The sequence below is a fragment of the Ambystoma mexicanum genome, chromosome 3q (genome assembly GCF_040938575.1).
Source record: "Ambystoma mexicanum isolate Mex_15411 chromosome 3q, UKY_AmexF1_1, whole genome shotgun sequence".
In the NCBI taxonomy this organism is placed as follows: domain Eukaryota; kingdom Metazoa; phylum Chordata; class Amphibia; order Caudata; family Ambystomatidae; genus Ambystoma; species Ambystoma mexicanum.
The window spans coordinates 383,995,358-384,021,291 of record NC_090926.1 but is presented as its reverse complement, the minus strand read 5'-3'; the positions used below and the strand labels follow the sequence as shown (position 1 = coordinate 384,021,291).

At 45.0% G+C, this 25,934-nt stretch overlaps 1 protein-coding gene across 1 annotated transcript in view; it reads right to left on the bottom strand.

The window, feature by feature from the left end:
- Positions 1-7,620: 7,620 nt before the first annotated feature.
- Positions 7,621-25,934, bottom strand: part of CD74 (CD74 molecule) — a 96,097-nt gene continuing 77,783 nt past the window's right edge. Inside the window, exon 9 of the mRNA XM_069654044.1 lies at positions 7,621-8,295. The gene's annotated coding sequence lies outside the window, so the exon portion shown is untranslated. The remainder of the gene's footprint in view (positions 8,296-25,934) is intronic.

The window sequence follows — 25,934 nt, the reverse complement described above, 5'->3', positions numbered from 1 at the left end:
TAAAGTAGTCCTGGTAAAATAGTCCCAGGCCTGCCGCAACCAAAAGACTAGACCGCATAGCTCAGTTCCTTGTAACTGAGGTTTGTGTGTGCCTCCATGTTGGCTATACCCTCCCGCCCCCCAAGTTAAATAGTAAATAGTCCCATTCTAATGTTGGTCTTCATGATGGTTATTAGCCTGGCGCCAAAGGCGCCCGGACTTACTCCAAGACAGTCTTGGATGAGGTTTTAAGGCCTTTGACCTGGCCCTAACTGGAAGGCCGACTTGCCAGTGAGGGCCAGGGACAAGGGTCATGACACACATCCAGCGAGTGCAAAGTCCTTTCTGCCGGTGACAAAGGTTTTGAAAAAACACAGGCAACACCAAAGGCTCTTTGAGGTGGAATTCCGACTGAATCTTTGGCATGAAGGAGGGGTGCGTCTGCAGCACCACCCTCGTGTTGTGAAAAGTCAGATAAGGCCGTTAGAAGGAAAGGGCATGGATCTCACCTACCCTCCTCGCAGAGGTGATGGCCACGAGAAAAGCCATCTTCCTTGAACTCCTTAACTAGACGGTGGGACCAAAGAGAAGACCGTCCTAGAGATCTGGTGTAGAGGGAGATAGCTGACAGATGCACCTTAATAGAGGTGTGCGCCAGCCCTGCCTTGGCCAAGGACAACAAGTACAGAAGAATCTGCGGAGCCGAGACCCTCAGAGGGTTGATATTCTGCATCTGGCACCATGTTGCGAAACACTTCCACTTGTGTCTGTAGCATTTAAGGGTCGAAAACGCTCTGGCCCTGGCAAGGGCCTCCCTGCAGTCTGCCGGCAACTTGTACCCTCTGAATTCTAAGGCTGCAGGAGCCAAGTCTTCAGTTTCAGCGATCCTGGGTCGTCATGCAGAATTGCGCCTCCTTCTGGTGAGCAGATCCGCGACCACTGGCAGCTTGACTGGAGATGACGTTGACAGGCTGAGAAGGTCCGGGTACCAAATCTGCCTCAGCGACGAGGATCATCCTGCATCCGCACCGTTTGAGTTGATTGATGACTCGCAGCAGGAGAGGCAACAGAGGGAACGCATACAGGACCAGGCCTTCCCACAGGAAGGAAAACACATCCATCCTGCTCCTCGGCTGGTGAAACCGGCTTGTGAATTTCAGGCATTTGGAATTGGTTTCTGTCGCAAACAGATGGATTTGGGGTCTGCCCCATTTGAGAAAGAGGCGGCCCACTTGATCCTGTCGAAGTTCCCACTCGTGGCAGGAGCGCAGCTCCCTGCTGAGGGAGTCGGCAATGGTGTTCTTGACTCCCGCCAGGTTTAAAGGGATGGAACATTTATTGGGCGGTGGCCGAGTGCCACAAATCCTGTGCCTCTCTGGAGAGCGCCGGGGATATGGTTCCCCCCCTGCTTCCTGATGTAGTGCATCATGGTGGTATTGTCCTTAAGACCCTCAGCATCTTGCCCTTGAGGGACGGAAGGAACAACTTAAGGGCCCAGAACACTGCCTGCAGCTGAAGGACATTGATGTGGAGATCCCTCTCCTCCGGGAGCCACAGGCCTCTGGTGTGGAGACGTCTGGTGTGGGCTCCCCAGCCCTCCCAGGAAGCATCCATAGTGACCGTCTCCTGGTATGGGGGCTCTGGAAATCCATGCCCCCAGCGACGTTGGAGCACACGCCCCGCCACCTTATCGCTCTACGGAACTCCTCGACGAGAACAATCTTGTCCCGACACCTGGATCCATCGAGCGTCCAGAAATTCTTGCAGGGGTCGCATCTGCAACCTGCAGAGTCGGATCAGATAAATGCACGATGACATCATGCCGAGCAGCGACTTGATGGTCCGCATTGTGGTGGTCTTCAGTGCCAACAGCTGTTGCACCATGCCGAGCATGGCCGCTATCCTCGCTGCCAAGGGGGCCGCCAGGCAGGAGACCATGTTGAGCCTGGCCCCCAGGAATAGCACGTTCTGCAATGGTATCAAGCAGGATTTTGGCTAGTTGGAGAACCCCAGATCCGTCAGCTGCCGGACAGTCCTCTGTGTGTTCAATGGCTACTTCCTGGGACTTGGCGCGGATGAGCCAGTCGTCGAGGTACGGGTACACATGTATCCCTTGTAGATGCAGATGGACTGGCGCCAGGCACTTCGTAAACACCCTGAATGCTGAAATCAGTCCGAAGGGAAGGGCCTTGAACTGGTAGTGCCTTCTCTGTACCACGAAGCGCAGGAACTTCTGATGCTTCTCGTGAATAGGGACTTGGAAGTATGCGTCCTCCAGATCCAGAGACGACAAGAAGTCTCCTTCTTCCAGTTGGCCGAGCACATGCTGCAACGTGACCATCCTGAATTTTTGGCACATGAAGTATTTGTTGAGGTGCTGCAGGTCTAGAATGGGCCTCCAGCCCCCGGTCTACTTTTTTACCAAAAAGTATCTGGAGTATAATCCGCAGTCATTTTGGAACTAGCTCTATTGCCCCCCTTTTTTAGCATGCACTGTACTTCCTGCAGGAGCTGAAGGATGTGCTGCTCCTGTCAGGCCACTGGTGGTATTTGCAGACACTTCTGCTGGAACTCTGGAGTGTGTCTGGGGGCGACAGCTTCCAGCGCCCATCGGTCGGTGAAAATCTTTTCCCACTCGCTGACGAAGCCCGCAAGCCGGCCTCCCACCGAAAGCCTTGGAACGACCCTTGTATGCCTCCTGGGCCATGGAATGGGAGGGCTGGTGGTAGAAAGATGATCCTCCACCGAAACCCTTCGGTGACCTGCTGGATTTCCCTCCTGAGACACGAAAGGAAGGACGATGTTGCTGAAGCGTGCCAAGTGCACAGGCCGTCTCCATGTCGGTCTTAATGGTTTGCAACGATTCATCGACAGCCTTCCCAAAGAGGTTGTCCCCGTCGAAGGGCATGTCCAGAACCCTCGTCTGGACTTCCTGCTGAAAGCAGACACCGTTCCCCATCTGTCTGAACCCTGTGTCTGCGATGTCCAGGGCCTCGGTTACTGGCATCGTCCGATGCCACCGTGGCCTCCTGGAGGATCTCAAGGGCCTCAACCCGTTTGCCATCAGGGAAGAATTCCAGCAGCGGGGCCATCTTATACCACAGCTCCCTGTCGTATCTGGCCAGAATCGCAAGTGCATTTACTGCCTTGAATGTTGTCACTGCTGAGTAGATCACTTTCCTACACACAGCGTCCAACTTCTTCCCCTCGCTATCTGGGGGAACAGAGGCTGAAGATGAGTGATTAGAAGACTTCTTCATCACAGCCGCCAAGACCACTGAGTCTGGGGAGGGCTTTGACCACCGGCACCCGGTACCTCTTTTCCAGCCTGTCCCTCTTCGCCGGGGCTGAGGCTGGGTTTCTCATCGGGGTCAGGGCCTCATCCCAAACTTCGTCCAGCAGAGGCATCGCCAGAATGGTCTTCCTCTTGGCATCATGTTGTTGATAAAGGAAACCTTCCTTCTTGGTCTCTTCTGCCGTCAGCTGGAAGGGCCCAGACGCGTAGGCAACCATGGCATGGAACGACCCCACTTGGTCCGTGGCAGAAGCCCTCGGTGGCTGAAAAACGCTGCCATCGTCGTCCGTGTCTGTAGTTGCAGTGTTTGTCCCCGTATCCCTAGACGGGGAGGGCATGTGCAGCAGTTGATGAGGAGGCGTAAGGTGCCGTTCCTCTTCTTTTCCGGTGGCCGGGCCCGGTGCCGAGGGTGCTGTTGGCATTCTCCTCTGCATCTCTGACACCAGTGTGTGGAGAGTTAAAAGGATGTCCAGCGATATGCCCCTGGAAGGTGTTGGTGGGGGGTAGGCTTGCTGGGCCCAGAGCCCACGTCATCGTCAACCCCCCTCAGCGTTTCTGTCGTCGTCCTCAGCGTTTCCTTTGACGTCGTTTCCCACGTCCTCCGGGACCATGTGAACGGACACCAGGTCCTCCTCGTCTGAGGAAGAAATATGTGTCCTCGAGCACGGTTGAGGCCTCCACTCACCCCACCCCTTTTTTGCGTCCTGAGGGGTTGGTCTCGGGCTTAGGAATGGCATCATCTTCTCCAGCGTTTTCTCCACCGGCTTGGCCGAGACCTCTCGCCTCGGGGGGAGGGCCACCCGCCACCGTCTGGGACCCCTGGACTGGGTCAGCCCCTTTCGCTTTTCGAGAGGGCGGTCGCCACCAGCTCGATCATCGAGGATGACTTCGCCTGGGCCACCTTGGCCTTCAGGGGCAGGTCGGACACCTTTCTGTGTGCCTTGGTCTCCTCCAGCTTTTCCCGCAGCTTCCCTGGTTTAGCTGATTTCCTCTTCGAGGAGGAGCTGGAGTGATGACTGGAGATGGAGGCCGACGGTGAAGATGAGTGTGCCTTGCCCGTCGATGGACCCACTTGGGCGGCGACCCCGACGGAAACGGACCTGCGTTGCTTGGTCTTGTCTTGGGCCCGATGGGTGGAGCACCCTCAAAGGACTTAGAAGCCCGCTCCTCGGACTGGCCGGTCCTGGTTGAGGCATGCCCCTGCTTGCCGCACGGGGTAGAGACCTTGCCTTAGCCAGCGTGTGAAGGGTGCGCTCCGCGGGAGATGCAGGAGAGCCATAGAACACTTGCAACACCACCTGCTGGTTAAGGTGGAACGATGAAAGTACCTTAGGTATGAACTTTGGATTAGTTTGCAATACAGCCTTGTCCTTGTGGAACGTCAAATAAGGCGGTTTTGAACAAAATGCCTGTATTTCCCCTTCTCGTCTTGCTGAAGTAATTGCCACCAAAAACCCTGTTTTCCACGACAGATGCTTGATGGACACCTTGTGCATGGGCTGAAAAGGGGCACTCATAAGCCTTGTGAGCAGTATGTTGAGTTCCCAGGCTGGTGCGGGCGGTGGACGGGAGGGAATGAACGAAACAGTCCTTGTAGGAATTCTTTCACAAACTTGTGAGACCAGAGGGAAGGACTTCCCAAAGAGCGGCAGTATCTGGAGATTGCTGCCAGGTGCCCTCTAATGGAGGACTGCGAAAAACCCGACTCGACCAGAGATACAGCAGCAGTTCCTCTGGCCTGATAGTCTGGGGACGCATGTGATGGTTCCTGCACCACACCTGGAAACGCTTCCCCTTGCCCTTGTAGCATTTCAGAGTGGCTGGAGCTCTTGCCTTAGCCAGCACCTCCTGGCAAGCCTGCGGTAGGGAAAGGGTCCCGAATTCGTTAAATGGGTAATAATAGCAGCTATTACATTACTCAGTGTACCAACCTCAGAATGATGAGGAGCTGGGTCTGTGCTGCCAGTATTTGAGCTTGTGATTTGCAGGTCTACCTAATGCCAGAAGCAAGAGTTTGGTCCCTGAGCCGTCTGCCGAAACAATACTACTTACCCACTGCACATTTCTCTGAATAGCATTCTAGGGAACTATTTTCAGTTCACTTTTGCCATTAGAGAAGGGGCCAGGTCTATAGAATTCCAACAGGCCTTGCAAGTGACAAAAGCCATGTATTAGCAAAATCCAGTAACATAACATTTCTATGCTAGTATAGTGGTCAACGTGAGGGGGAACTACAGGGTAAGACCTACATCTACTTTCCCAAAACATCTGCAATTGTTCACTTAATCTTATTCCTGGACAATTTAATTCCTGGAAGTTAGATGAAAGGCACCTTTGTTGCAGTGCTTTCTTTTGCTTTTGCTACTGGTCTTCTCGTCGGGGCCTGGAACAAATATTGGGGATTTGCTCTTGTGATTCTTGAGGTATGCAAGAGGTTGGGACTGCCCCTGTTTGAAAACCCTGTTACCTCAATTATCCAAAGTCTCATTGTTTGAGCCACCCCGCCTGCCTCTGTGGGTGATCTAGTTATACTACTTTTTTTTGTACACTAGGAGCAGTCCAGCCATAGCTGCTATTTCAGTTCACATCTTTTTTTTTAATTGAATTTAGCTGAGAAACTCAACTTATCAAATTTTAAGAATTATTTACATTTTAAAATTCAAAACAAATCAACTGAACAAACTTAAACTTTTGCGAGGAAAAACACAACCAATGCAATACAACCCAACAATAAACAACAGCGATTACACAACAGCAAATAGACTCGCTTAGATACTAAGTAGCATGACATGGAATACTCAAATACTATCATCAGAATAAAAGGTGTTCTAACATAATTAATAAATAAACACCTACATATAAAACTACATATGCATGTAATCGTAGCAACTGCAGATATGTTTAAGCCTTATTTAGCCTTTTTGGTGAGTTACACCTTGAGATCGTAGCAAATTCCTATGCATGGTTCCTTTCTGGGATGACGCAGTTGGTCTAAAAACATGAAATGACATAAAATGCAACCAATAACATTGGTTCATCCATTTTTAGTGTCACTCAAAGGCTCATACTTGGACAGTGTGCATCTACAGAAGAATGGGTGAGTACATATAGTGTTCTACCACACAATCCATAGACCTATATGTCTCAAGGACATGGTCCAGGCCCTGGATGGGAACAATGCCTCCAACAAAAACTATGAGTGTTTTTTCCTCCTGCTAAAAAGCATTGGGAGTCTGGGAGGAAGAGAGCACAAAGCATCTTGAGGCAGGGCGAAAAGAGCATGCAACACAGCTGGAAGAAGGGAGACAAGAGAATGCACTGCAGCTATAGGCTAGGAGAAAAGAGAATGCACTGCAGCTAGACTGGAGAAAAGAGACAGCAATGCAGATGGAGGCTGGGAGAAGATTATGCAATGCAGCTATAGGCTGGGAGAAAAGAGAATGCAATAGCTAGAGGATGGGAGCAAAGAGACTGCAATGCAGCTGGTGGCTGGTAAAAAATAATGCAATGCGGCTAGAGGCCAGGAGAGAAGAGACTGCAATGCAGCTAGAGGCTAGGAGAAAAGGGAATGCAAAACAGCTAGAGGCTGGGAGAAAAGCGAATGCAATGCAGATGGAAGCTGGTAAAAAAAAGATAATGCAATGCAGCTAGAGGATAGGAGAAAATGGAATGCAACCAAGCTAAAGGCAGGGAGAAAAGAGCATGCAACACATCTACAAGAAGGGAGAAAAGAGAACGCAATGCAGCTAGAGGCTGGGAGAGAAGAGCATGCAACACAGCTAGAGGCTGGGAGAAAAGCGAATGCAATGCCACTAGTGACTGGGAGAAAAGAGCATGCAACACAGCTAGAGGTTGGGACAAAGAATGCAATGTAGCTAGAAGAAGGGAGAAAAGAGAATGCAAAGTAGGTAGAGGCCAGGAGAAAAGCGAATGCAATGCAGCTTGAAGCTGGTAAAAAAAGATAATGCAATGCTGATAGAAGAACATGCAACGTAGCTAGAAGCTGGACGAAAAGAGAATCCAATGCAGCTAGAGGCTGGGAGAAAAGGGAATGCAACCCAGCTAGAGACTGGGTGAAAAGAGTATGCAATGCAGATAGAGGCTGGCAAAAAAGGGAAAGTAAAGCAGCTAGAGGCTGGGAGAAAAGACTGCAACGCAGCTAGGGGCTGCAAAAAAGATAATGTAATGCAGCTAGAGGTTGGGAGAAAAGGGAATGCAATGTAGCTAGAAGCTCTGAGAAAAGAGAGAGCAATGCATCTATAGTTCTGGGAGAAAGGGGAATGCAAAACAGCTGGATGTATACAGAAAGTGGCTGCACATGTTCGAAAGGAAACCAACCAAAAGCCTTTGTTGAAAGTTATGATTTATTTTCACAGAAATTGTTTGTATTGTAAAGCTAGGATTATTTTTGTAAGAAACAAGAAAAGATCATGTGCGTGTTATACAAATGTCTGCTTCTAAAGCTACATCTACACAATTCGACAGTCTCAAAATTAAGATCAGCAAACGCATTCAAATTGGCAACTATAACATAATTGCTTATGGGTATGCTCCACAACACCCCATGTTCTGTTAACCTGGGTTACCCTATGCATTTCAGGGCAGGTGCCATCCCGGGTTGGGACAATTCCCAGTAATCCTCATTTGTGATGTGAGAAAAGTGTTCTTTCCATTCAATAAACTCCCTCATACTAATATAAGCTCTAGACAGGCAATGCAGTTCTCTAAGGTCCCTACTGAGGACTGGATAGTTTATATTATAATTTAGCATACCTAATCTGGAAACCTGTTAGGAAGCAGAATCTCAAGTGCCACAAGCCCAAAGTAATGTATAACTCCACCAGGACCAATCAAAGCCCTGTGGTCAATGTGGCATTTTAAAAAGAACAGACAAAAGATCATGTGCTGCACACAGGAATCACACAGCTAGATTTAGCAGGCACGATGCCTTTGCCGGATATCAGGAGAAAGCAGCCTGGGAAAGAGCTTGCATGGGGGCCCCCATCAGCATCCTTTACACCCTAGAAAAAGAGGAGAAATGGGTGTGAATTGCGGCCTTCCTCAGTGCACACTGCCACTTCTAAATAGAATTAGATTAAATGTGTTACTGCAAGGAAAACATAGTATGTAGATAATGGAAGACACAGATGTTGATCAATCTTTGAGGTCTGCTATTGAAGTTATACAAGCAAAAACAAGAGAGCTGATCAAACTAAAGTTTCAGGAAAATGAGAGCAAGCATTATTGGTTATTTCAGGGGTAGAGTGAGCATTATTGGGTATTTCACCGGTCGTGCATGCGACTGGCCCCATGTTGCAATCTCCTGTACAGAATGTACTATTCTGCAATATAAATGTAATCAAAAATAAGAGCATAATGCAACCTAAATGTAGTGAGGTACTAGATGCAAATTCATGTTAATAATACCATTCTACTCATATTGAAATATTGCTTCAAATTCTTTATCGTGGTCATTAGGTTTGCCAGTGGGGTGGCCTGGTTTACCTCCAGACAAGAGCTGGAGGTAAGTCAGTCACCCCACTGGCAAAAAAACTATATTTTGCCAGCAATACTGGAAATCCCACACTCAGAATCATCCAGTAATTCCAGCAGACCGAGTGCCGGTAATGGTAATTCTGTTTGGTATCCATCTGGATTTACCGGCGGGATACCACTAAACATGTAATGAGGACCAATATCTGAATCCTTCCTTAATTTAATAATATACTGAAGAACCTCAGTTTCCCTAGCCGCAACGAATATCCCATAATATTTAGATCTATAGTGTGTTGAATCCAATGGTGTCACCACTCCTTTCCCAGCAGTAGCCTCTCCCCATGTGATCCCGACCATGGGGGTGGCTGTATGAGGGAGGATCGCATGGGAAAGTCAACCCTCAAGGGAGTGACACAACATCATCGAACGAGACATCGTATCCCCCTTTTCCTTCTAGGGATACCCCCTCCATTTCCCATCACTTAATGGCATATTGTCATGACTCCCTTCACCGCGCCCCCCCTCAAAAATTACTGAGAATACATCCCCATATTCTGTATGCATGTCATCAAGAGCCAACTTCTCTTTCCCGGGATGTACAAATACTGTGACTAGGAAGCTGAGCGTGGTAATGACAGAAGGGAGATGCTAGTTGGGAGAATATCGTCTGCTCGGTAGTGACCGAAAGACCGTTGTGCTGTTAAAGAGTCTGTGGAGCTAACCGGCTCACAGAGGAGGCCGAGGAGCGCAGACCGGAGTGGGTCACTGCGAGGACGCCACGAGAGGAAGAGAAGGGATGACTTCCTGGAATACCCAGGCACTGAGATGCAGCCTCCACGGCCTTCCAGCACGGAGGAATCCAGAGCAGGCAAACGGGAGCTGCGAGGGACGCAGAAGCGACAAACTCGGGATGAAGGAACGGGATGCAGAAGAGCCACTGCAGTTTTACCACAGGAGAACCGACACACGCCACAGAGCCAGTGAGTCCATACACAGGAAACTGGGACACTGGAGCATGTCATCAACCCTAAGATTGGGAGACTCGATATCCCCTAAAGAAATAGAACGGAATGAATACATAATATTGTCAATTTGCAAGTGTGCCTAGTGAATGTACATGATAAATTCCTGGCAGGAGAGTATTCCAGGCAGATACAAGTTGCAAGTGTGTTAAGTGAAGCACGGAGGAAGGTACTGGCAGGAGAGCACACCAGGTAGTTCCAAGTTGGACAAAGTGTAAAGTAAATTACACAAGGAAATCCTGGTAAGGATATATCAGGTATAGCAAAAGACTGTATTGAAATCATACTAAAAAGGAGAAGAAACCTGGAAGGAGAGTATACCAGGTATCCTAACAACTATGTTGTTTTGTATTAAAGTTGTTTTGCTCACCAAAAGAAACCCAAGGAAAACGTATATCCTTCAAAGTTTAAAGTACAGTGAAGAGAAATCCAGGTGAAGGGAGTCATCCTCTGGAACTGTGAACTTTATCCATCTTCAACTTTTGTGTTGGAGTTGCGCCTTTTGCTTTTCGAACATTTGTGCACTTTTCCGGGCCAAAGGCATTCCCCTTTTCACCTCAGAGTTAATTTATAGAGTGTGAGGGCCATGATAGTATTTCGAACACAGGATGTTTGTGCTTTGGACATCTTGACATTGGACATACCTGTAGTATAGTTTTTTTAAGGCAGGGAAACGCCTCATAGAATAGGGATAGTGAGGCATTTTCTAACCCCTTATTGTCTCAAAAAGGTTTATGGCTAATGCTATGAGTTCTATGTGTCAACGTCTCATTCCTGGCTCCTCACACTTGGTGTTAGAGGTGGTATTGGGCTCAGTTGACACAAACTGGGGGACCCTCAGGTTTGAAAAACTTTGCAATAGAGTTTCCGATCCATCAGTAGCTACAGAAAATTCTATATTTGATTATGCAGTAGTAGTAGTAGTAGTAGTAGGGGAGAGTTGGTACAACCTGGAGGCAGAGTGTAAATACCCCCTGATCTGGTCTTGATACCCCCTCCAGGTACTTATATTAGGCTTGCCTCTAAGTCAGGCCTAGCTTGACGCTATGGCCTGAACGTTTTAGCAGGCATCCTAGACCCGGACTATAGAGGTGATATAAAGATCCTGATGATTCAAAACAATGGGAAAGATGCATAATAAGTAAAAGCAGGAGAATAAAATATTCCAGGGAATCCTGGAGAGGGCTGTTTCCCAAAGCAGAGTAAGTCAAGAAATCTGACAGAACTGAGAGGGGGAGCAAAGGTTTTGGGGAGGCAGATAAAGATTCTCAAACAACATCTGACACAGTGCCACCAAAAGTCCTGGTGGAGGAAACCGAGATTATTCCAGACTTGGCACTCGACCAAAGGAACAACCGCCTTCTAGCAGAAGCTTTCCTTCATGTGGTGTCTGAAGAGGAGGGCCAGCAGAAAGAGGGACCATTCTTTTGTTTATTTTTTTTGTTCATTTTTTTTCGGGTTATTGTATAGCGGTAATCTTAATCCCGATGGGACTCCCAGATCTCTGATGATGGTACCTAAAAGCCACAAAAGAATGGTATTTGAAATTGCTCACTCTCATATAACAGGTGGTCACTTAGGAACAGCTAAAACAGAGGCACAAATAATAAGCCATTTCTATTGACCCAGAATCTATGCCGATGTGAAAAACACTGGGCTTACTTCTGCCCTGTTTCAAAAGACCAGCTTCCAAGTACCCACCCTCCAGCTCCACTACAGCCTTTACCTATCATTGACATATGCTTTTCCCATATAAGCATGGGCATAGTTGGACCCTTTCAGCCATCTAAAGTGGGGAATATATATATATATATATTTATATATATGTAATCGTGGATTATGCGACTCGCTTCCCTGAAGCATTCCCACTATGAAATAATAAGACCCAACAAATTCTAAAACATCTGATCCCATTGTTTTCCCGGGTTTGTTTCCCGATAGAGATCCTAACGGATGAAGGGACTACCTTCATGAGTCGGTTAATGACAGAGGTGAAGGAAATCCTACATATAAAAACTCTAAGGACTTCCATTTATCACACGCAAACTGATGGATTAGTGGAATGGTTCAATAAGACCCTGAAACGTCTCATCGAGAAATTGGTTGAAGCTGACAGCAAAAACTGGGACCTCATGATACCTTGGGCCCTTTTTTTGCCACCCGGAAAACACCACAATCCTCAAAAGGGTTGTTTGAATTATTATATGGTAGAGAGCCACGGGATGTCTTTGACATGTTACGGGGGACTTCGGAGGAAGCCACGTTGTCCCTTTTCAAACAGCCCAATGTTTAAGAGAACATATGGCTACTGTAAGAGCGATAGTTCAAGCCCACCTGGTTAAAGCTCAAGAAACCCAAAAGACCTCATGACAAGAAAGCTTTACACAGGTCAAACTATGCTGGATAAAACATTCTAGTCCTCCTTCCAACATTGCAGAACAAGATGTTGTCCAAATGGCACGGTCCTTATGAGGGTAAAACAAACGGCCATATAATTACTGAATATCTTAACCCGATAGATTAATTAAGACTCATATTTATCACATAAACCTCCTTAATGAGTGGAGAGAGGATCCCGTTGAGACCATTACAATGGTATTGACCAGTTAATTAACCCAGGAATCGGAAAAAAAAACCTTGATTCCTTCCCACCTACTCCAGAATCAGATAGAAAATTTGCTAGAACAGTTTCCAGATGTCTTTAAATCCAAGCCAGGAAGAGTAAAAAGGGTTTTGCACTACATCCATACACCTGCTGGGAAGGTGGTCCATTTAAAACCCTATCGGATCCCGGAGGCATGAAAAGGAATAGTCATAGAGGAGTTGGAGAATATGCTAAAATCTGACATTATTGAACCATTACAGAGTGTTTGGTCCTCTCCAATCATACTTGTTGCCAAGACAGATCACTTGTGGTTGTTCTGTATTTACTTTAGAAAGGGGACAGCAGTATCCCAATTCGACAGTTATCCTATGCCAAGGATAGACTATCTGATTGATCTATTGGGAACCACAGTTTTCCTCTCCACAATTGATCTGACGGAAGGGTACTGGCAAGTACCTGTTAATCCAGAGGACAAGGAGAAAACATCCTTCTCCAGCCCCATTGTACTATTCTAGTTCAAAGTATTACCTTTTGGACTTCAAATGGCCCTGGCTACATTTCAACACTTAACGGACCAAATCCTTTGCCCTTTCTCCTCTTTCTGCAGAACTTATATTGATGATATAATCATTCAAAGTAGGACATGGGAGGAACACTTACACCACCTATACAGGTCACTAGAGCTTTGATGAGAGCCGGGCTCACAGCTAACCCCAAAAAATGTCACTTGTTCAGGAAACTCCAGTGCCCAGAACCAAGAAAGATCTGAGCGCCTTTTTGGGACTAGTGGGGTATTATAGATGATGTATCCCCAGTTATTTGTCTATCACGCCTTGCCTCACTGATGAGCTTAAGAATGTAGAACCCCAAAAGATAAAATGGAGTGAAGACTAGAAATGTTTAGATAAACTCAAGAATATTCTGTAGTGAACCAGTGTTGATGTTGAAGGTGCCAGATTTTAACAAAGATTTCACTTTATAGATGGATGCTTCACATGTTGGGTTGGGGGCTGTTCTTTCACAAGATCACAATGGCATTAAAGACCCGGTTCTTATATCAGTAGGATGTTCTATCCCCGGAAAAAGAACTATTCCACAATTGAGCTTGAGATATACATACACATATAGGTTCCACCATGGGGAAGAAGAACTTCATTTGCACTTGTTTATAAATTAAAGTGTACAGGTATGGGTATCCACAACAGATATCCTGTGGAGCATTTCTGGCATGATGATCTAAAAGGAACAGATACTGTGGGCAATTACTGGTTCGAATTTGCCATTATGAATTTTAATCACACAAAGTTTTTATAAAAAAGAGAAAACCAATTCACATCCATAATATTGGCAAAAAACAAAGAACAGAGTACACCAACAGATCAAGCATCTACAGTCATTGATCTATGTGACACTACAAGTTTCTGTGAAATGTTTTCTTCCATGTAGGTGTGTACCTCGGGACAATACCTTTGAAGGAGAGGGTCATAGATGTTACATAGAGAAGATCAAAGGTGTTCACAAGGTATAATGTCAAAAAGAGAAGGCACAGCAAAGCGATAACGTTAAAGAGAGTTGTTTAAATTAAAGGAAATTGTACATTGATTTTGAGAAAAATATGTGTAAACAGAACTAATTATTCCATGGTTTAGACAGTGGCATTTACTTCATGGTTAATGCTTCGTAAGTCTCTCCTAACTTGGAGACGCCAAGGTTCAAAGTTTTTATTCCCCTTGGATGAAGACCTTCTTTTGAGAGTACTTCAAAGTACTAAAGTCCATATACTTTAGACAGAGCTTGAGGCCTTAGCTATAAAGTAGGCAGTTACATACCTGAATGGCAGAAAGCTTTAGTTGGTCACTGATCACACTCCATTAACATGGATGAGCCTCCGCAACAACACCAATGTCGGGTCATGCGCTGGTTCTTAAGTATGCAGCCCTATTGTTTTATGGTAGAACACTGAAAAGGAAGAGAACAGGGAAATGGAGACTTCCTTTCCCATTTCCCAATAGGTACTGAGAGAAACAGTAGCATTAGGGGAAGGGTATGTGATGAATCCAATGGTGTCATCACTCCTCTCCCAGCAGTTGCCTCTCCTGATGTGACCAGGGGAAGGCAGCCGCTACCTGATCCTGACCCCCTGTGGGCTGCTATATGGGGGGAGGCAACCCTCAGGGGAGTGACACAACTTCATCGGACGAGACATGGTATCCCCCTTTTCCTTCTAGGCATACCCCTTCCATTTCCCATAACCTAATGGCATATTGTCATGACTCCCTTCACCCCCGCCCAAAAGCTACTGAGAATACATCCCCATATTCTGTATACAAGTCATCAAGAGCCGACTTCTCTTTCCCTGGATGTAAAAAATACTGTGACTGGGAAGCTGAGTGGAGTAATGAAGATCGATAAAGGCAAGAAGCACAAGCTGTGCTCTCGTGTTTGCGAGGGCATACTTGATGATGGGACATTTAAACCGCAGAGCAAGCTAACAGAAGGGAGACACTGACTGGGAGAATCTCATCCTCTCTGTAGCGACCGAGAGACCGCTGTGCTGTTAAAGAGTCCGTGGAGCCAACCGGCTCACAGAGGAGGTCGTGAAGAGCAGACCTCAAGAGCAGGTTCTCTGCAAGGACGCCACGAGACGAAGGGAAGGAAATACTTCCTGGGATACGTAGGCACCAGGGAACAGCCTCCACGCCGCTCGAGTACCAAGGAACCCAGGTTGGTCAAGCGGGAGCCGCGAGGGACGTGGAAGCCGTAAGGCAGAAGCAGCAAACCCGGGAAGAAGGAAGGGGACACCGAAGAGCTGCTGCCGGCTTACCGCAGAAGAACCGACACACCCCACAGAGAGCCGCTGAGTCCACCCAAGGGAAACTGGGGCATGTTGGCACACCTACAGAAGGCAAATCCGAGTAGATGAAGCATATGAGAGAGAATGGGAGACTGGATATTCAGGGACATCATTTGGGGGTCACCAGGGGTCGCAACTGCGACCCCGGGGTCTACCTTGCTCCCCCTGTGTTCTCCCTGGCCACCTGAAAAAATACAATTATTTTTTTTTTAATGTAAGCTCCTAGGCTGGCTGTGGCCAGTGCCATGTGGCTCTTCGTTTCTGGAGTGGCTGGTTTTCTTGTTCCGGCCTCTTAAAAAATAAAAATAAAAAACGGGGGATTGGACAAGTACAACACTTTGAGCAGTGACCCTAAATAAGAAAGAATAGGCATAACAAATAATTTGTCTTTCTGGAATGCTAAACAATAATTGCTAGACTCATTAAAGGTTTATTTCAGGCACACTTCAGGGGGTGAGTCCCTGGTTTGGTCTGTTCTTAAACACCTCAACTCAGCTTTTCATCCTTCTGAGGTCGATAAATGAGTACCAACACAGGTTGGGTGATATTGTATGTATATGTGTTCTATATAAAGCGCTTAAGCGTAATAATAACACATCATTATCATTTTGCCTTGGATGTCTGCTTGCATTCACAGTATTTTTGTAATATGGGCCTATACACACAGATATTAAAGATACATATGGTGATCCATTCTTGTATGTAATGTATATCACATTCTAGTGATGTGATATAACCATATTTTTCGGTGTGTACTTAGGAACAATGCTATGTGATGCCCCTTCATGTTATGTCAAGTGGTGAAACGTTGTGTTACTTTGCTTCCTGTGATGTCACTTCAGGGTTGGGTCAAATGACATCACTTCCTGTGATGTCATCAGAGGTCAAGGGTTGTGTGATGTCACTCCCGCTACCCCTGGCATTTTGGTGAAATGACGTCCCTGTGGATATTCCCTAAAGAAATATAACAGGATGAATACAAAATATTGTCAAGTTTGCAAGTGTGCCCAGTAAAACATATGAGAAAGTCCTGGCAGGAGAGTACACCATGCAGATACAAGTTGCAAGTGTCTTAAGTAAAGCACAGAGGAAAGTCCTGGCAGGAGAGTACACCAGGCAGATTCAAGTTGGACAAAGTGTAAAGCAAATTACATGGGGGGTGGTCCTGTTAAGGATACATCAGGTATAGCCAAAGACTGTATTGAAATCATACTAAAAAGAAGTATAAAACCTGGCAGGAGAGTATACCAGATATCCTACCAAAATTAAGACTGACAGCCAAGTTGTTTTTCTTACAACACAGGGCCTAGTAAGATCGTTGTTTTTTGTTCTCCCTTGTTCCCCTCCCTTGCCTTGTCGCGCTCTGAAGCACTTGTGTACGAGCACGATACAAATAAAATATCAATACAAGTTGTTTTGCTGACCAAATGAAACCCAAGGAAAACTCATATCCTTAAAGGGTTAAAGTACGGTGAAGAGAAATCCAATGGAAGGCAGTCATCCTTTGGAACTGTGAACTTTATCCATCTGGAACTTTTGTGTTGGGTTACGCCTTTTCCTTTTCAGACATTTGTGCACTTTTCAAGGCCAAAGACATTCTCCTTTTCACCTGAGGGCCAGGATAGTATTTCAGATACAGGAGGTTTTTGCTTTGGACATCTTGACATTGGATAGACCCTTAGTTTTTTTTTAGGCAGGGAACACCTCTTGGAATAGGGATAGCGAGCCACTATACAACCCCTTATTGTTTCAATAAAGGTTTATGGCCAAAAGCAAGAGTTCTCCTTGTCCACGTCTCCTCACAATAGCTACTATCTGTTTTTGTAGTGCTTCTTCAGCAGAAAGGGTACATTAAACATACTTTTGTATGGAAGATTAAAAAGATTTCAGTTTAATAAAAAAAAGTTCTTCGTATTGAAGAGGGTTGCCCTCCCTTCATAGATTTTCAATAACCCGTACGTTTTCACACACTAGTTTAACCTAAAAAGATGCTAGCCCACTGCGGGTTATTACAAAATGGATGACATTGGTTAATTTTCCCTTCATCATCATTATTTTAATTTCCCACTATATTTTTAAATAGGCTATTACCCTAATATTGATTTCTTATATTTCACTGATATGTATTTAGTCCTTTTGCCAAAGCGTTGCAAAAGTCTGATTAAAGGTGCAATACATTACAGTGTAATAGCAGAGAAAGATAATGCAATTATTTAAAAATAGATCGGTCGAAAAATAGAAAAGGAATGAGAAGCTGGGATGTGCATAGGCAATACCTTCCAGTGCCTCAGGTGTAGGAGTGAAAATGATCGAAAGAGAGATTGGGCACAAAGGGGTTTATGAACAGTAAGCAGAACATGAGAATGAGAACCGAGTGGTTGGTGAGGGGTAAATAGAATGAAACCAAAGAAGAGAGTTAGGGTGAAGGGAGTCCACGAATACATTTGAATACTATGTAGAGAAAGTAAAAAATAAGACAGGAATCAAAAGAGAGCCAATATATAGAAGGAAGAGAGGTAGTGATAAAGGTGCAGGGAGAAAGTTGAAAAAGAAGCCGCACAATCAAATTGTAGATAGATTAAAGGGGGATAATGTTGATAAACAGGAAGAGCATGTCAATAGTCAAATCGAGAAATAATGAGAAGAGAGATAAGGCGTTTAGCAGCATTGAGGGTGAGAAAAGGATGGACTTTACGAATGTATGAGATGTAAGTGGCAAATACATGTAGTATTACAGCTATGAGAGACTGGGAAAGCTGAATCAAACCTGACTCCAAGATTCTGGGTAAATAAAGAAAAATGTGAGGGGGGAGAGAAAAAGGAGGGCAGTAGTGGGAGATAAAGTGGGAAAAATAGTACTTTGGTTTTAGCCAGGTCAGGGTGCATAGAATGAGTATTCATCCAGAACTGGATTGAAAGAAGACAATTAGAGGAGTATTGTGGATTGCACCAGAAGAGGAAGGGAAGAAAGTGAATAGCTCTGGTCACTTACATATGACCATATACCCATTGTAGAACATAGCTGGAAAAATCAAGAGATGAGTGTGGATATGAGAGTAGGGTGATCAACACTATAAAAAGCCTTAAAAAGATCCAAGAGTACAAGAACAGACAATAGTTTATCGTGGTATGAGAAGAGCAGGACTTTAGGCGTGTTTTAATGGAAAGAAATGGTCGGAACCCAGACTGATAGAGAGGTAGAATAGAATGGTGATACAGATTGGAAGCGACTTGAGAATAGGTTTGAAAAGAAGGAGAAATAGGGCAAAAGTTGGCCAGAAGGAAGGAATCAAGGGAAACTATTTTTAAAATGAGAAGAATAATAGAATGCTTGAACTCAAAAGGGGAAACAGAAATAAGAAGGGAAGTTGTTGGCTCCTGCTTCTGGTTACGTGTAAGGTTTCACAGCCCTTTTACTTCCAATATTAAGTGCTCTGTGAAGAGTATTCATTTACAAGATAATCAACAATAAGTATTTATTAGTATTTGGCTTTTTTTTTTTAAAAAAAAAAACCTTTTACCAGTTTACACAGTTCCAATGTTACAATGTTTTAACATCTCAAAATACAAACTTTCATTAATTGATCAATTAAAAGAAAGAGACAGATGCAAGTGTTCCAAGAAGGGAAAAAGAAGAATGGAAAGTTCCAGAAGCTATTAATCATTACTTTAACTTCCTAAATTGTCAATTAATGTAAAGGTTTCATTCCAAAAGTTAACCAGTGCCAAAGTCAAAGAAACAAATTCTCCCTGTATCGCCATACTCCACCACTGATCAGCCGAAGCTGATGACTGTTCGTTGATGAATTTTCCCAGTATTTTAGTCCTCATTTCTGTCAATGCTGGGCAAAGCAATACTAAATGGGGCAAAGATTCTGTATAGTCCTTATGCATACACAGTCTGCATGTCAAGTCGATCCCACTCTTTCTTGACCTCACTCCGAAAATGTCGCTTGTAGGGTATAGATTCGAACGATAACGCATAAACTGAGAACGATGATATCTACTTTGAACTTTTAATAGATATTTAGGTAATGTATTATATGTACGAGCTTCAGGAAGTGCCTTCCCATACAATGTGTACACCTGTCTTTCTTGCTGTGTCTCAATCCAATCTTGTGTCCACAGTTTAGGTTTCACCTACGCTGGATTTTTTTTTACCAAAGTCTCATCGGGTATTCCCAAGTTTGATAGAATTGTCAAGCAAATACACTTCCATTCTCTCAGAGTGCCTTCAGAGCTTTCAGTAATGGCTTCTTGCAGTAGTTTTAAGCCGCCTGATGGGTTTGGAAGTATGCATTTACGGTATAAGGCTAGTGACTCCCAAACTACTGTTGCATACATTGATGTCAATCCAAGTTCCATCCTTATCGCTTGAATTGGTGTGCCTCTAGGTAATCCAGCACCCTTTTCCAAAATAGCCCCACCAGGACCGGCCAAACTTCAGCCGGTAATGCAAAGAATGCCTCTGCTCCATAAGTAATAATTGGTACCACCTTCATTCGGTAGAATGATATCACCGGTGAAATTGAGAATCCACAGTACCTTTTCAGTAGTATCCGTGACTGGACGGCTAAATTCTTAACCTTACTTTGTAGCATAGCCTCTCTGGGGGCATCTTTTACACTGATATTCAGGCACATTCCCAGGTAGGTGATTGATTTGACCTCGATTAACTTCTCACTATTCAGAAGCCAAGAGTGTTTACTGCCCTTGCAGTTGCACGTGGAATCCAGAGTCATTATTCTTGACTTCTTTGGATTGATTTTAAGGCCATCAGCCTCAATGTAATTGTAATCTTTTAGCACATTTAATTGTCTTTGCAGACCGAACGGAGTTTGGTCTATTAATACCAAATTGTCTGCCTACAGCACTGTGCCCAGGGGCTCACCCACTAGTTTTGGGGCAAAGCTTCTAGCATTCTTTCAAGATTTGTGTACGTCAGAGATGGACAAGTTGAACAGAGCTGGGGCAAGAGAGCATCCTTGTTTCAATCCCTTTTCTGTGGTTATGGACTCAGAAAGGTTCCCACACCTATCCTGTCTAACATTTAATGATGCTCGGGAGTACACATCTTTTAATGCTTCCACAATGTCGTTAGGGCACCCCCAGCCTTTTAGTTTGGCCAAAGGTTTTATCGCAATCTATAGTATCAAAAGCTTGCACCACATATATAAAGGCTAACTAGATTTTGGCGTCTCTTTCTCCTTTGTTCAAGCTTTTAAGATGTTAATCAGGAAGACATTTAAGGCTGTGCCCACTCTTTTTACAAAGCCTGACTGCCACCTGCCACCGTTGTCTGTTTTCTTGCACCAGTTTGAAAGGTCCTTTAAAATCAGTGCGGCAAAGGTCTTCCCTGCTACGTCCTACGTCAACAACCACTGATGATTTCCACGACATAGGAACTCTTCTGATCCTTTTTATGTAGTCTAACGTTTCCCACAAGAAAGTAGCCCATAGCACAGGATCTTTTTTCAACATTACGTTTGTCATTCCATCCGGGCCTGGTGCCCTCAAGTTACTTGCTTTGTTAATCAACTCAACGAAGTTTCTTTGTCAGTAGGGAAGGTCCAAACATCACATTGCAGAGTCACGTCATCTGTCTTAACTATTTCAGTACAAGCGAATAACAAGGAGAAATGATCCACCCATGCACTAGCAGAGACGGCGGTTGTCGACAAAGCCTACTGTGGGGCATTTATAGAGTTGATTTGCCAAATTTCACCAACGTTTATAGACACAATATTTTTCAGCATGGTTTTGAAGCTTTGTTGCAACATGCACTGCTTGTGTGATCCCACCCAGTTACAATGGCACTGTTTTCATTTTTTGTGAGGAACCGCCCATCCTGAGACCGCATCCGTTTCAGATTCCTCACTCTTGAGCTCGGGATCTTTTTTCTCCTTGCCAATTCCTCCTCATAGGTGTGTGGACTTGAGAAGGTGCTTTGAGGGCCAAATTTCATAAATTCGACAAAATCCATCAACATCTTAGGATAGTCTGAGATCTGTTCTGCGAGGTCCCCCGTCGCCCATGCGAATTGGGTCAAAAACCTATTAGTAAACTGTTCTTTTCTCTCTGCGTACATGATCAGCCTGTTTCTTCCGGGCGTCACCCCCAGCATCACTGGATAATACTCCATGGGTCCCAAATTCAGGGCACTCCAAGTTAGCTTCAGTATGTTATCATCACTCAACCTGATATCCGTGATTTGTAGGGTCTTCGCTTGATTATACATGTTATGTGACAAAAAGATGTAATTGAGAATCTTTCTTTCCCGTCCCGTTTTCCATGTAGTTTGAATATCGCTCTTGATATGCCCATTCGAAATGTTGATGCTTCTCGCCACGCCTGGCCCTTTTTTCTTTTAGCAGGAGTTGTTGATATGTCAGTGTACTTTATTAAAGAATGACTTTGGTCAAAACAATGAATGTTTAGGTCTCTGCATAGTATTCTAAAGGGGTCAGGCCATGGCTCCATGGACCTATCTATAAGGTCCATTATTGTGGCTGAAAATTGTGCTGCCTATGGAGCTGGCATATTCCAGTAAAGGTTGAGCACTAACAGTGCTCTGTGTCTTGAGGAGTCAACCCCTCCCACCTCCAATGTTAAAATCTGAATGTAGGGGCTGGGGTTTTCCGTTGTCAGTACTTTTAAGTTGGCCGCATGTTTTTGTGCTATTATTAGACCGGACATTGGTCTACCTTTCAAACCTTTCACTGCGGGGTTCAGATGAATAGTGTAACCCTCTAATACGAGGGGGGCTTGCCTCAGCCAAGTTTCTTGCAGGCAAATCATCTTGTAAGAGTCGTAAGTTATGTCACCCTCTCCAAATAATTGTGTTCCAACTGCCCACGGCAAATTCTTTAGGTTCTGTCAGGATGCTCCGTTTTTTTCTTATGATTTTAACGGCCAACGCCTCTGCCAGCCAGTTCCAATTAATTTCTTCCACGATAGGTGCCTTGTCCTCCTTTCGGGAAAAGCGACCATGGCCCTCCTGACTACCATCCACTGTGATGGTGAATGAGGGTTTTCTTGTTTTAGACGTCCACTTCTGTTGGTTCTCCTCTTTGTGATATTTCATGGTGTGCATAGGCGATTCCCTGCACTCTTTCCTTCTATCGACCGGGTCTAGAGATGATGCTTTGTGTCTTGTTTTAAGGCCCTCGTTACCAGTTGCTGCTTTAGAAGCAAACCCCATCAAGTCAAAACCCACTGGTAGAAGTTGGAATGCTTCATCCAGCAGCAGATGTTTAACAGAATTGGAGGACAGGTAGATAATCACCTTATCGAGCCCCTCTTCTTCTGGGAATTCTATTATTTTCAAGTCCTTGGTCGTTATCAGTCTTAATTTTGGGATATGATGTAATAATCTGAAGACATTTAATCGGTTCAATGTTTAGACCATCATTAATGTGTAAAATTCGCTCCAAGAGGAACAAACGTCCTTTCTAAAAAGGATTCACTTTGGTTCTCTTCTTTGGGGGGCCTTTGATCTTTCATGCTCATAGTGCTTGTTACAATATTCACCTCTAAATGGTCTGCCTCTAAGCAAGAAGTCCTGCCTTCTTTGTTCTAGGGTTCTAAATGAAGAATGCTGGAACCTCTTCTGGGCTGGTCCGAGAGCCACCTCGAAGGTTAAGAGAAAATGTGCCGCAGGTTTCTTGTTGCCAGAAGTTTTATTTTTATCTAAATAGGATTGGGCTGGCCCAGCATGACATTTCCTATTATCTTCCAAACTGTCAGCTTGATGGTAAGTGATGGTTCGGTAAACACACTTGAGGACTAGGGGTTGGTAACTGACCTGTAACTGCACCCTAACATATTCACACAAAGATGTGTACAGGTATAGGTTTACTGATTGTCATTCAATCTTGTCTTTTAGTACAACCTACGTTGCCCTCCAACCATACTAACTGTGCCTTCATGTGGTGACTAGGCCCTAGATCTCGTTAGTGTGCCGCTTATCTAGGGTTAGGGGACAGAGAAGAGGCTTACCCCGACTATTCGGAGCAAAGAACAAATCAATGGACGACTCACAAATTTAACAGCTGTGTGCAACGTTTACTGCACACTAATGTTCCTAGAGGGTGGATTCTTAGATTATTGGGAGAACCACAGGAACAACAACACAGGCCAACTGGTTTCAGTGGTATATTCGAGTGTAACCACTTTCTTCAGGGCCTTGGTACCATAGTGGGCGCCACAAACAAAAGCTGGGTAGGAACTGGTGACTGCATCTGTAGTGAAAGAAGAAAAGGTGGGGGATTGAGGGAGAGAGAACATAGGTGGTGATGTTACTTTCCCCTTCACAAATATCTTCATATCATTTTTCAATCGTTTTCCAAGGCGCTATATATGCATCCTTACCCCAGTGTGCAATTCCAGGTCGTGCCTCTGCTCTCTTGGGGAGTTTCTGCCTCTTAAAGTAAGGACTGTAGAATAGTCCATGCAGCCTAAATCCAACACAATGCTGCATTATGATAGATTGGGGGTAAAGGACGTTTACTATAGCTTTATAGACCTGCAGTGAAGGCCGTACAGTGCGTTATGGGCCCTGAAGACCGAGTTAATGGCCCGAGCGAAGCCTGAGCTGCAGGATTATGAAGCTATTAGAACACTCTCAGTTGAAGTACAAAAAATTGCAAAATGGTAAATAAATGTTGCAGACATTTACTATTTTGCAGTTTTTTGTACTTCAATTAAACGTGTCTCATTTTTTTTATAGGGTAATGGAAGGTGATTGGGTGGGAGGAATATGCTATTAAACAGATATCAGGTGTGGGTATGCCTGTCCAGTGTTTCACTTAAGGTAATTTCAGGTGTCCCCCCCCCCCCCCTTACACCAACATACCCTTCCAATTATTGCACCCTTGCACACAGTAGCACAACATTAGCAAGGACACTATGCATATAAACTAACGGTTCATAGTCATAATATCGAAAAAAACATATATTTTTTATGTTTTTTATTCGAAATAGGGGGTTGCCGAGGATGATAATAGCCCGATACTGAATGCGCAGCGCAAATGAGCAGCTCTGTTATTGATGGTGTGGGCGGCTCTTAAAAGAGCCTTTGGGTTTGTGCGTCGGTGCGGTGGTAGGTGTTTCTCAACCCCCAACCCTCCCTTATTTTTTTTTTTACCTTTTTTTTTTTATCTACGAGAGCCAAAAAATAAATATAAATAAAAAAATAAATGCGACTTTTTTTTCTGTTTTTTTTTCTATATTTTTGTCATTCGACATTTTTTTTTCGATATTTTGACTGCACACCTAAACTAACAGCGTGTTGTCAACTTACCTTTGTATGCTCTGGTTCCCCATCGTCCTTCCCATACTACTGTGCACCACACATCCAACCAACGTGAGGAGGTGAGAGCAAGGTTCCCCGTGTTTTAATTGAGACAAAAAATGAAATGTGGCACTTTCCATAACAAAGTAAAATGCAGCTTTCCTTTCTCAGCCGTTTTACATTTGATGAAATGCTTTTCATATGACCAATCACAACCCTCAAACAGCCTCTAGGGTGTTCTAATTTGGTTTATTTCTCGTGCAAAAGAACAACTAGATAAACTGTATGGGCTGTAAACCCTGTGAGAACAGCACAGAGGATATTTCTACCATGTCTCTCGCAGGGGGGTCCACTTCTTACCTTTGTACAGATCTGTTGCACTCGCCGGGTGCAGAGTGAAGTGTTCTGCGTGGCGCTGCATGGGCTAGTCATTATCCCTTCCGGGATTCAGCTCCTAGCGCGCATGCATAGGAGAGCCTCTGCTTACTCCTACAACTAGTGCCTCCATCTTTGAGTGTACGTGTGCTGCTTGTATCTTATACTAGCGCACTGTCATTAAAGGCAAATGGTAGCACCCAGGCTATACTGTTGATTCCTCTGTATACCCTTACTGTGCTCGACGTCAGCTCCTTTGGGTGCCAGATTGACACTGATAATGTATAGTAGTCTCGATTTGTTTTCCCATAATTTTTTTACCCCAAAGCTGTTTGTCGTGGATGTAAGTTCCCTTAAGGGGATGGGCGAGGAGGGTTACAAGGGGGAGTGCGACTCCTGGACCGCCTGCAGCAGTATTGGTCATTCCACCTGCTGTTTCATCCCCTGGTTATCACTGCTTAACATGCCAGAAGGGGAGGCAGTACTGCCTCCACTGCTCACTGAATAGGTTTATTATCTTTCTCTGCTTGCTTTAAAGGGGATGCCAACGGGGGTGAGCAAACAATAGGGTCGTCTCTCGAACTGCGTTGATTAAGGTGTTGCTAGTCCAGTACGTTTTGGATTCCTGGGATGTTTCCAAGATTCAAAGCGACTTTAGTTTTAGGGTTAGCGTTGGTGGTGGCTTTGGAATCAAAGTCAATTCCAATGTCATTTTCGTTGTTGTTACCATATTTAATGTTTTTAAAGTTGCTAATGCTGGTACTGACATCTATCAGTGGCACCACACCCCTCCCCCCGCCACCACTGCATCCACCGTCGCTGGTGATACCTTCTGATTATCAATGTAGCTCACTGTACTTGCCACAATTTCAAACTCAATGTTAAAGGGACACGTGTCTGGTCACAGCGTTTCTTGCCCGGCTCCCTGTAAAGGGTTCAGGGAGCCAACATTGTTGGCTGCACTTGTATAGATGCCGATGTCGGGGCCACTTGTAGATTCACTCACCTCTTGAATC